Source organism: Typopeltis vanoorti, chromosome 22 (assembly GCF_054136105.1).
Source record: "Typopeltis vanoorti isolate ZY-2024b chromosome 22, IOZ_Tvanoo_1.0, whole genome shotgun sequence".
NCBI lineage: Eukaryota > Metazoa > Arthropoda > Arachnida > Uropygi > Thelyphonidae > Typopeltis > Typopeltis vanoorti.
The window spans coordinates 17431640-17444724 of record NC_143570.1 but is presented as its reverse complement, the minus strand read 5'-3'; the positions used below and the strand labels follow the sequence as shown (position 1 = coordinate 17444724).

General features: G+C 36.8%; 1 protein-coding gene across 6 annotated transcripts in view; it reads right to left on the bottom strand.

Moving 5' to 3' along the window:
• The window catches only part of LOC150094189 (protein still life, isoform SIF type 1-like), an 881056-nt gene that overhangs the window by 793972 nt on the left and 73999 nt on the right, over positions 1-13085 (bottom strand). The window lies entirely within an intron of this gene.

Below are 13085 nucleotides of genomic sequence, written 5' to 3'. Positions count from 1 at the left end.
ACACAATCCACTCGGACAACCAAGCCAGAAAAAAGGAAAGCCTTCGAATAACATCTTCCTACATCTATTGCCGATCTGATTATTGAGTGGGTAGTGTCTCTTCTTTCCAACTTATAGGCAAGGGGCTAGAATGCCATTATAGCATGGGTGCTGGAATCTAAAGACGGGATGAAAAAATCGGATTTTGATCTCAGAGCAGGGATTCCGAATAATGTAATCCTTAACCTATCATCCAAGGTACACATGTGCTATTGTTTTCAATATTCGTGAGTGGAATCGACATAAAATAAAAATAAAAATCTATAAAAAGTATTTAAAAACTCTTTAACTCAAATGCACTTCATTCTGATATCACGCAGAGCAAGGAAATTTTAAATAAATGCCAAGAACAGACACCATCAGACATCGTTTTACAAATCCTATCGCAATGGAAATACGTTTGGCGACCAGCGATATCAATGAACCGTACCAGTAGACAATCCTGTACATGACTATTAGCAGTGAATTGGAAATTTGTTCTATCCCATCTCTGTACTAATCTCGGTTGAAGCGACGCCTAAGCACCGTTTCCAAATCAGGGAATTAGAAATACCGTTGGTTTGAAGATTAACTATGCTTGTGTAATTCCATATACTCCATAGTTTTCGGGCAGTTGGATGCTTAGACTAGAGTCTGTTGGGCATCCAATAGCAAAAAAAAAGTCTTTAATTCATTTAAATCCTATCCACGAAGGCCCCCCCCTCTGGCTCTCCGCTGCATCTACGACGAAACTATGCGATATGTTGTACATTCACGTAACAAATCGGTTGTCGGAAGTATTGAAAATAGTCCGACATTCCAATAACGGAGTGACTGCAGGCAGCCTGTTGAAATATTCAATACGAAGTCGGAGTATGTTTGTTTGCTAGTAACACGCGTAGGAATGGAAGAGCAGCCGACGCTGTTCAGTGAAGGAAAATCTCCGTATCTTGTCTTTATGGAAGGTGCGTGAAGAGATGCATGAAAAGAATAGAGAAAAGTTCAAACCTTGCGTTCTCTCGGGGAGCGTTTTGACAGATGGGGTGGGTTAGCGTACTGCAGTTCCTACGCACTAACAAAAGGGCCAATGCTGTGCAACGTCGGCAAAAAGATCTCGGAGAGGTTTGAGCGCATGTCAAAATATCACGTGAGGTGAAGAAGAGGGAATGAAAAATTGGAAGGCAGTCGATGCGGAGCGTTCAGATGTTGCTTGGTAGAAAGCAAATCCCAGCCCATATAACAGATTTGCCACAGCAAAGGAAATGGTTAACAGTTCTGTAAACTTTAAAGAACAGATATTCAAACGACAGATATGTTCTGAATAAAAGTATAAATGATTACTGAATATAAGATATCCGGGGGAAAGAAATCTAAATTAACCATTTTTTAATTGGATACTTTAGATTAAAAGTCATTTTTAATAACTCAACAAAACGAATGCTACCATGGGTTTCTCATGAACATTAACAAAACGGAGAAGAAATAAAATACAGATTATTATAAGATGAATGTTTTGTAATCGGCTTCTGATTTTATTTGATTGTCTTGAACATTTTAAGTTGTCCCCGTAGCTCAGTGTACTGACAATACTCTGGTTTAATCATTTTTAATTTTGGCCGAAGCAACTAAGGTCATAAGGCCAGTATATTTTGTCTGTTAAGTTATATGCTTCTTATGGCCAGTTTTTCTGTTCTGCAGAATTAAAAAAACAGAGGTCTCAGAGAGGGAAAATCCTAGCAGATCCGCATGAGACTAGCTAATTCACAATCAGTAGAAAAAGCCAAAGTTTTCGCATCTTAGACCAAATTCAAATCCAGGGTTTTACAACCAAACTGAGTCATCAATATTGTCTGAGATACAGAGACGTGTCTTTTGTTGTAAATATAAGTATGAATGTCATCTAGGTTGAAGGTGAGTTTGGTCTGTGCCATATTAAATTGGCAGGAATTTTCTCCTTCGGTGAAATGGCCAGAGAATGCATGCCATTAATAGATACAGCAGACTATGAAAATAAGGTTGATCATCCCACTCTTCTGACGGATTTGGTTTCGAAACTGCAAATGGTACGGAATGAGACTATGCAAACGTAAATGAATGATACTTAGCAATTGTACTAAAATTTTCATTCAGATGGAAATAAGGTGCTAATGTTTGCACACAGAAGATGAAAAAATTTTAATTCGTAAATAAAAGAAATTATCTCTGTGCAGGAAAGAAAAACAGAATTCTTCATATGTGTTGAACACGGTTGATATTACACTGCCAAAGACGGAACTATTACATTTATTTTCTTTCGTAAAGAAGATTGACTTCTTCTATAAATTTAGAATAACTCTCTGGCTGATAAGAAAGATACCAGGAAGTAATGTATCACTGAAGAACATAAAGAGCCGACAATTACAGAGAAAATTCCCAGAACAGAAACTGCAAAGTTTTTGTCAAAATTTGGAACGGCGGTCTAGGAGAAAATTGATCTGACAATATAAAACCAGTATATAAAACGATTAGTGGAGATTTATTAACATTTATCTATTAAAATGTTGAGATTCGATAATGTCAATCTCTCTTTCTCCTTGAGATAACCTGACTTCCAGATCACCTTTTGTTTCCAGCCAGCAGTTTTACCATCGTAGATAAAATGAAATTCTGGATACAGCAATCTATTTCAATAACAGCCTTCTTCTTCATTACCTTCCAAGTCAGTCTATATGTACTATCTAATCAAACATATCTGAACACATCTTCGTAGTAGTAGATATGGCCATATACATCATGACTGTGACTCATACAGTGGAAACACCTAGGAGGAATTACGATACCAAAATGGTTCGTATTGAAGAGCTCAGCGCCTTTCGACGTAGCATCATCGTAGGATGTCACGTTTGAAACAACTCACTTCGGGAAATTTCTGCCTTGCTGCGACACTCCCGATCAACTGTAAATGATATTATGTACTGTGAAGTGGAAACGCCTTGGAGCAACAGAAGCACAATCACGACCTGAGAGACCAAATAAAATTGAAGAGTGGGATCACCGAGTCCTGAAGGGTGCAGCGAGAAAAATTCGTCTGTGCTCAGTTGAAACACTCGCTACCGATTTCAGAAATGCCTCTATAAACAATACTAACACAAATCTGTTCGTTGGGAGCTGAAGAACATGCGTTCTATGCCTGCACAGCCGCATGCAAGCCTAACATCAGCAAAGGTAACACCAAGCTTCGGGTAGAGTGGTATAAAGCTGGTCGTCATTGGACCTCTGGAGGTCCAATGACGGTGGAAATAGACAGTCCGATGGTCGAATGAATCTGGATTGGGCGGATGTCAGGAGAATGCTACTTGCCCGAATGTGTTGTGGCAACTGTGAAGTGAAGTAGGTATCATTGTCTGTGGCTGTTTTTTATGCCTGGTTCGGGTTGTCCCCCCCCCTCCCACATAGGTCCAATGACGGAGAATCATAACATCGCAGCTTCTAATGACATTTTAGACAATTCTGTGCTTCCAAACTTTATGGCAACAGTTCGACGAAGGCCCCTTTCAACAACAGAATGCCCCCCCCCGTTCATAAAGCGAGGTCTGAGAAGGAATGGTTTGATGAGATGGGTGTTGAACTTGGAGTTCGTCACCCATCAATTGGCGTTTCAATTCATCTACAGAATACCTGTGAGATGAACTGAAATGCTAATTGTAAGCCACGCAGAACCATCCGACATCACTGATCGATCTTACTAATACGGCTCTGGAATAATGGAAGGAAATTATAACAGCAATGTACCAAATTCCAGCGGATAGCTTTCCGATAAGATTGAAGGCTGAAGACGTCTACCTGAAAATAGCAGCAAAGGGTATACTAGCTCCATATTAATGCCTTTCATATTAGACTGAGAGTTTGAATGAGCAAGCTTGTATCTCGTTAGCTCAGCAGCCATTCGTAACGAAGACTATGTTGGAACATGTTTCAGCGCAGTCTGTTATATGAAGTAGTTTTCTGTCATTACAAGACCAGGCCATACGATTTAATCACTTCCCCTTTGCAAGTATATAAACCTACATATGGCATCTTTCAGATAGTTCTAAATAATAACATAGCTCTGGATATATTTATGTTGGTTATTTTAAGCCAGTTTATCTTAGGCTCCACCTAAATCTTAAAGCATCATATTACGACTATTTGTCCGTAGAAATGTTTGTTTTTCCTGTACAATGTGGAATCCGATCCTAGGACACCTTGCAGTGAATATGAAAGAGAGAAGAATTTATAACCAATAACGTTGGAAATTTCTATTATAATAACAAATATGACAGTGCTTAAAACCATGTGACCAGAAAGAAAGAAATCGTCCAACACCACCACTTATCAAACAGAGAGCTTTGTTAACGTGCCCATAGATTAAATGAGTAAAGCGAATGTTTGCAACATTTTACAGACTCAAGTACGCGAAGCGCAGAGTTCACTATCGGAAGGCTACTATGCAGTTACAGTTGCTCTGTTTCAAGTGCCGAGTTCTGATACCGGAAACCTTCAATGTCTTTCTTTCATTTGGGATTTTTTTTTTGCTTGCTGAGACCTAAACTAAACGGAGTCGACGACTTATGTCTTACGTATTTACTCTCTGAATAAAAATTACGCTCACGCCTGAGAGCATTTTCTTACTTCACTCTTAAGAACACCACCAGAAAGTGAATGAATGCAACTGTTCGTCGGTAAGGCTGTCATATGATGTCATTATGTCACCATTCAGTAATCTTAGTCGGTTTAATGTAATTTATTCACTTTAATGGCAATAACCGGCTATTAAAAGAAACGTAATACTTCCTTATATCACATATTGATTCCCTTAAAAACATATTTCTCGATGTATACGTACATTATTTCATTTCACCAACATGAAAAAATTGAGATTTACAGATAATGTCCTGGCTACAAATTACATGATAATTGGACACATGATCCTATACATCTGTAATTTTTGAACGTTTAAGGAATTTTGTGAGCTCTTCCTGAATCAACCAAAACTAAACAAGAATGATCCGATGTCCATCGCAAAGATGGATAAAATCATTCGGAAATGAAATATATAGTGATTAAAAAATAAAAAATAAATAGCACTTATCATATCATAAAAAATGGAAATCTTGGATATGCGCTCAGCTAAAGAACTTCACGGGTTTCCAGCTGCAGTTGTCACATTGTAATATCCATGATTTAATTAATTCTGTACTGCTCCCTAATTCTTTCTACAGATCAATGTCCTTTTGTTTTCGCAATGATAATTCCAATACGTGCATAATAATAATAAATTGCTTTGTTTATGTAAAGAATGCCTTACTCAGTTGAAGAAACACATAATGCAGAACTCTGGGATCTTATTAGCTGGAGATCATTTGGCGTAAAAAATCATATGGACATGGATTTTTTAATGTTTACATTTTTTTAAAAAGATGTAGCTGAATGATAACGCATTACTACGGCAGTAAAGTCCTCTTGCAGGTAAGTGAAGACTTTCTACTCATCTTATTCCGTAAAACACGCATGTAGAGTCATAAGAAGTTTTCTATTCATGCCACATATAGCATCTTGAACCAGAAGGGGAGGGAAGGAAGATCAGATCATGCCAAACAGTGAAAAAAATTTAACTTATTCAGTGCCAGTCACCGATTACATTGATACACCTTATTCAGTGATGAAGATCAAGTGACCAGAAACGATCTTAATCCAACTGAAATGAAGGATCAGAAAAGAATCCTCGTGCTAAGTGAAAAGTACTTTTCAATAATACTTCGTCATATATGTATTTGTAACACGATGAAGTTTCTCCATATTTTTTGTGTTCAGTAAAAACTAGATTCTTCAGTACTTTCTACTATCGGCTGTAATTGTTACAAATTACAAAATTAGCCACCTAGGTCCTAGACTGTCAAACTCAAACCTGCTGAATTTTTACCTGTGGAGATAAATGAAAGAATTTACTGTGCTAGACAAAAGTAGAAGACGATATGAATTACTCGGTCGTATTTTAGATGTTGTAGGCCAGGTAAAGAATAGTCCTAATGAAATACATGCACCGACGAGATATATTTCATATTGGGCGACAATTTTAGAACCTACTGTAAAGATGAATTAAACATCCTGGAATAAACACTTTACCAGGTACATGCTTGCTTATTCTTACCATTGAAAATGCCAAAGCGATTTTCTTTAAGCAAACCAAAGCTCCTTACCCTTCAAGTGTCAGACTCATGTTCAATTTTTTTTTTTTCAAACACATCTTTACTAAAAGTCTCCGAAGTTATTCACATTCCTCCTGATTCTTCATGGATGCATGCGTATCACATGATCTGGGAGTTATGTTTTATGAAAATTTGCTCTGATTGTATGCTACGTGTTTAGAAGAGTCTTCCTAATCACCATATTTCTTTAATGTTCAAATTAGAAATCAAGAAATGAGAAAAATTTGGATAGCTTACGTTGCAGCGCATGACGTATGAAATTTCGTCGTTGGAAGCACAACTTACTTTCTTTTTTTTATTGGAGTTGGAAACGGGGAAGGTTAGTTGGAAGTCTGGGCTATTAGATACTTCTTAAATATACGGGTAATGCAAACACCACATGCTGTCACCTTCCCAGCCCCAATAACCAAAACAGTGGAATCCGAAAATATCGTTTGATGCTACTACTGTATTACAATTAGCTATCAAAATGTTTTCTCTCTGAATATTAAGTAAATAATGGCGAAGCAATATGTTCGGAATACAGCAATCCCTCGATTAATGCGGCCCCGATTAGTGCGTCATATTTTTCTATACCAAAATTCGATTAGTGCGCCTATATACATCTTAAAAATAAATGTTAGAGAGTTTTAAAATTTTTTTTCTATCTATACATTTTTACGGCTAACCATTTAAAAAAAAAAAACTACTCACCAGGATGAAATAATTTAGTTACCGATTTAAAACCTTTTACGACGTTATTTTTAATGGCATACTACACTATTTTCATACAAAAGGAGCCTTTTTCCGTAAAAAAGGATTACTAGAGGAGATTAAAAATAGTTTGTTGCTTTCGAAGACCGGAGTATTAGATTTGGACCATTTTAGCAACTTGTTTCGGAAACTGCTCTTATTTAGAAGTAGCCGGTGAAGAAATAGATCCAACTCATGCTCTCTTAAATAACTATGCACAATCTCGAGATACGGATTAGAGGTGATCGTGACATTTAATGAAAGAAACATTTCATGAGTTCATTTTTTATCAGTAAATAAGAACACTTTTTATATATATTTATAGAAATTCTAAAATATATACAATTGCTTTGTTGCTATTACCATTGTACACCACTGTTATTGGGTAAAGTTTATTACTCACTTGGATAGAATGAATTTTGATATGGAAAAAATCAGATCAAACTGTCGTGGGCATATATAAATAACAGATATAGTTTTCAGAAGTCATAGATATACCTGAGTTACTGGATGGAGATAAGCAAAATAAGACTGTAAGGTCATTATATGATGTAAATTAATTATCCATATTCTGATGGCTTGTTTCTTGGAATCAATAACCACCTTCGTATGAAGAGAACTAACTCATCCTTAGTTAACTTCATTCTTTGCATGATGCTTCCATCGGTGGGAAGAGCGTTTCAAAAGGACCAATACCAACATTAACATGCTTTGTTTTAATGACGTCCCTGTTTCTAGATATATAAAGAAAGTTTCGTTTAAATCTCTAGATATGTAACAGAAATTCCATTAAGTAGAAAAAATATTGTGGAATGCGATGAGCTGATGAACATCACCGATATACCAGGGCTCTGAATCCGCAAGGTTCTGAAACACTCCATTGGAATTTTATATCATACAGACATGAATTTTTGCATATCAATCAAATTTTATGGCAAAAGTTCCTGTTATGTACATCACGTTTTGCTAAAATGCTCAATGTGATTGAGATTCGTTGATAGAGGGAGGGGAAGAGTGCAATCAAGTCACTATTCAATGCCCCAGTAGTCATTCCTGCAAGAAATGTTCATCAGGTTAGTCATTGCCTACATCGTAGGCAACAATACACAGGTGGGCTTCACTATTCAGTCTGCTATGTTGGTATTAAGGGACTTAAGAAATGACAAGAACCATTTCGTAGACCATAAAAAACCAGGTCCATCGCATTGCAGTGCGGTGCCCGGCGATACATCCATGGTTTTGTGCTTATCTCTAGTGTTTTCCATGCTGATGGATGAGGATTATAGGTGATCGTGATTGTAACCCATTGTAAAGAGCCTTAAATGCTGGTTTTTATTGACAGTGGTACCATTAGTGGTCATCTGCTGATTTGACAGATATTCATATTCAAAACATGATGCATTCAGTTACGCTACTCGCTTGCTCTATACAATCATTTGACTAACTCACGCACGTCTAGACTTGATGATCTTGTCAATCCTTCATTTAATTCTCTCGTCAATCAGCTGTTTCGAACCACGTATTCAATGTTTATTCTATTTTTTATGACATCACTCTCGGTATAGTTGAACACTTTGACCTGCCCATCTTACCAGGACAACAGTTATTATATTCCTCACTATCATCTTAAAATCTCTAAGGGCTTGAGCTGTGCTCATTTCACATACACTGCAAATGTTATCTACTGGAAGCAGTGTACTACTTATTTATAGCTGGTAACTGCCATGTGTAGTTTGCTGCATGTGTCGGGATGATTTTAATATTCTGGCTACTGAGCTAGCATGGTATATATATATATGTGTGTGTGTGTGTGTGTGTGTGTGTGTGTGTGTGTGTGTGTGTGTGTGAGTGATATGTGTGTGATAATTTTTTTTTTTTTTTAGGAGTTAAAATAACCAAGTTTATAAAATAACTTGGTTATCCTAATATATATATATATATATATATATATATATATATATATAAAGGAAGGCTTTTGGATTAAGATTCTGTTGTCTTATGATATATATACAGGGTGGTTCAAAATTCCACGTACAAACTTTGAGGGGATTTAGAGAACATAAAAATCAGCCATATTCATGACCGAAAGTAATAGGTGGCGCTGTTCGCCAGCGCTCCAGGTGAGCAATTGGTGCTTCCCCATTCAAGCTTTCGACGTCGTACGAAGAACATGCGTCGTTTTACGAACGCTGAGATGGCAGCCATGCACCTCATTTACCATATTATGTATCCAACTACTACTGAACTGTTCATTTACGCCTAATAAAGTTTTTTACACTACTTACTGCCTTGTGTTATTTCTGTAGTAGTTGGATACATAATATGGTAAACGAGGTGCATGGCTGCCATCTCAGCGTTCGTAAAACGACGCATATTCTTCCTACGACGTCGAAAGCATAAATGGGGAAGCACCAATTGCTCACCTGGAGCGCTGGCGAACAGCGCCACCTATTACTTTCGGTCATGAATATGGCTGATTTTTATGTTCTCTAAATCCCCTCAAAGTTTGTACGTGGAATTTTGAACCACCCTGTATAGACGACAGAATCTCAAAACCAAATAATCCTGAACAAGAGAGTTACATGTCCTAAAATTAAAAACATATCTTTACGCAATTTATCCACAAAACATTGCTCCATTAATAAGGGGTAATTATAACTGTACCTAACATAACTGTAGACATGTCATGAAAAAAAATTTTTGCTGATTTGCTTCACAGCCGAATTCTAGTTTACAGAATTTAGATGAATAGTACGAATTTATTTATGTAGTATTACTATCATAGTATCCCATATACATGGTGAGGATAAATATAAGGAACGGATGATAGTGATGAAATTTTCAGATGAGGTAAGTTTGACATAGAAGTGTTTCATAGACAATGTCTAGTGGATAGCAGGTAGGAGTGTATTCAAAAAAATACTAATCAAATCTTCATTAGTATTTACTAATCAAGTAAATACAGTATAATTACTGAATTTACTTGATGCAGTATAATTACCGCATGGTAATTTGAATCCAAAAACCACTGGGTGTACAAGGTGAAGGAACTACTAATATCAGCAATGCCAGAAGATAACATAATAGAAAAGGTCAGCTAGACCAACGGATACCATAACTCATGAAAAATCAGAGAAAGATTAGTGAATGAATAAGACGAGATCGTCAAAAAAAAAGCATTCTTTAAGACGTGGATGTTTTGATAGTGTCAAGAGATCACAGTAAGGCCTGATATTACCTGAAATTTGCTCAAATAGACATCCCGCTTATTTAAGAGAGAGAGATTTCCTGAAATCTTTGAGGGTCATATCGTAAACAACTATCCTAATATTTCAAAAGATATTATTACTAATGGTGACATTTGAGTCTGTCACTACGAGCCAGAATCTAAGCACTAATCCCAAGGATGGAACTAAATGAATCATTTTTCAGAATACAAAAAGCTATGTATAAAAAATAGCCATACAAAATATGGCTATTTTTTATACATGCAGACTGAAACTATCAACAAGTAGAAGTATTGCGAGAGTGCAAAAACCATAGGAAAAGAACTAACCTATGGTTTTTGAATATATTCGCCATAATATTAGACCACACACATCTCACCAAACACTCCATGAAGTTGAAATTTCCAATTTCTAAATCAAGTCTGTTGAATAATAATACTCTATTCAGCCTTTAGTATGGATTTCGATCTCTGAAGGGACTTATTGGTGTCCTAAAGTAGCACTATGAACATCACCTTGATATCGATGGGGAATCAAATTAACATCCAAGTCTGTAACACAGAAGTCATGGGCATGTCTTTTTTTCCCCAAAATGTTTTCGCCATCTGAGTTAAACATTCGCAAAAACGTATCCAGAATACAAGGCGTGTTCACAAAAAGACCGAACTTTTGCTATAAAGACTTTATTGCTTATTTTACAATATTTTAAGCACTGTCTCCCTTCAAGGTAGTCCCCTCTACTGGCGATACACATTTCCCAACGTTTCTTCCATTATTGGAATGCTTCCTGGAACTCACTTTGTGATGGCACGCAGTTCTCTTATTGCATTTTCCTTAATCTCCTCTATGGTTTGGAAACGACAATCTTTCAAAGTGGTTTTAAGTTTGGGAAACAGGAAAAAGTCTGCTGGGGCTAAGTTCAGAGAATAGGGTGGATGAGGCACAACGGATGTCTAATGTTTTGCCATATAACTGAGGATAAGCAGCGGCGCGTGAGCCAGCACATTGTCGTGGTATAACTTTCCAAGTCTGGTTTTCCCATAATTCAGGCCTCTTCCTCAAACGCGCTAAAACTTCCTGGTACAACTCTGTTATACATCCTACCACATGGTACAAATTCATAATGGACAATGTCTCTCCAATCAAAAAACACAACCAACATCACCTTGATCTTTGATCGACTCATCCATTGACACTAAAAGAAATCACTCATAGTACTGAGTTCGGCTAATATAGTCCTCCCTGTATGCTTGGTGAAGCAATTGAAATGTCTCTAAAATTTTAACCAAGTTTGCAGCAAAATTTCACACGCACATCATTGTTCTGCAAGCTCTTTCAATGTCACTAATCCGACGAACAGCTTGTGCACATGCTCACTTCAGCGTATGCAACTCAACGACTAATGTTAATAGCAGAACGGGAAAATTGGCAGTTTGTTGTCAAAACCAACCACAAGGTGTGCGCTCTGTGCCGGTTGGCGCGCTATTTAAAACGTTCGGTCTTTTTTTGAACAACCCTCGTACACGGAAAATTGAGCATAGATAACTAGCATCCTCTAATATCCATATATAAAATTTATTTTCTTAAGTATTTCTGGTTTCATTCAAAAAGATACATGGCTTTTTTCCCCTTTTTATAATAATTGAAAACGAACATTATAATAAATCTTTAATAAATTAATAACACAATTTTTATACAGAACTATTCAATTCATTGTGCTAAAATAATTCACACTAAAAGATAAATACAGACTAGAAAATAAGTGTTTTATAAGCTCCGACCCACTCTGCTTCTAGAGTGTGAAATATTATTATTATTACGTGACACCTCCAGGTAGTCCAAAGACTCATCGAGGGGAGGCATCTACTCTAAAATTCTGTCTCCACTCAGTCCACCAACTACAACAAACCACAACTACGCTAACGCCATCTACCGCTCACCACTACTAGTATTTTCACAGACAATCACAAACATCCATGCCCACGGAGGGTTTCAAACCCGCAGCCTTTTGGCTGCGGGTTCGAAACCCGGCCAACCAGGCCTACTAGAAAAAGAAAAGAAGCCATAAAGAAAAGAAAAATATATGGACAATTTCGTCTTAGTCGCACTTTCAAGATGAGCCATATTAAAACACTGAAATTCAAGCCTTGGAATTCAATACTCAAAAATTAAAAACAAAGTTATTGAAAATTTCTCTTTTTAGAAACGAAAAAACAAATGAAAAAATTTCGCCAGCATTGCTTACAGCATCACTTAAATCTGTAAAGGAAGGGCAAATGAAACACAAGTGAGAGAACACTCTAACGTACAAATACAGGCCTTCCAATAAACTCTTTGGTGAACTTTTATGCGAGTGGCGAGAGCGAGGTGGGTGGGATGGTGCACTTAGAAGTATTGAATAAACTATTACACCACCTACTGGTACATCTCATCAACGCTACCTTCCTTACTGCGGCTGCTAAGATGGCTGCGCTACAAAAGTATAACAACAAAGGTCACCTCACCAAAACTATTTGTCAGTGGCATTAATGGAAATCAAAAGAGAGTGCAGTCTGCAATAGTACACTGCTAGGTGCAGCAGCTGATTGCTTGCAACGCCAGAATTTTGGGTGCCAACTAACTGTTCAAGCCGAATCCCATTTAAAATAAAAAAAGATTTAAATATTTCGGATTCTATTAAAGCAGTGATGCCGTCGACGAATTATCAACCCGAATCATCAACTAAAGAATAAATATTTTTAAACTAATATCAAACTAAAAAACTAATATGATCAATAATTTTATGATTAATGTTAGGTCATTTCAACAGGAATGACCTTCAAAATTGAGGTAATTCCTGTTGAAATGAAATTAATAATAATAATGAGCAGGAAAGTGTGCA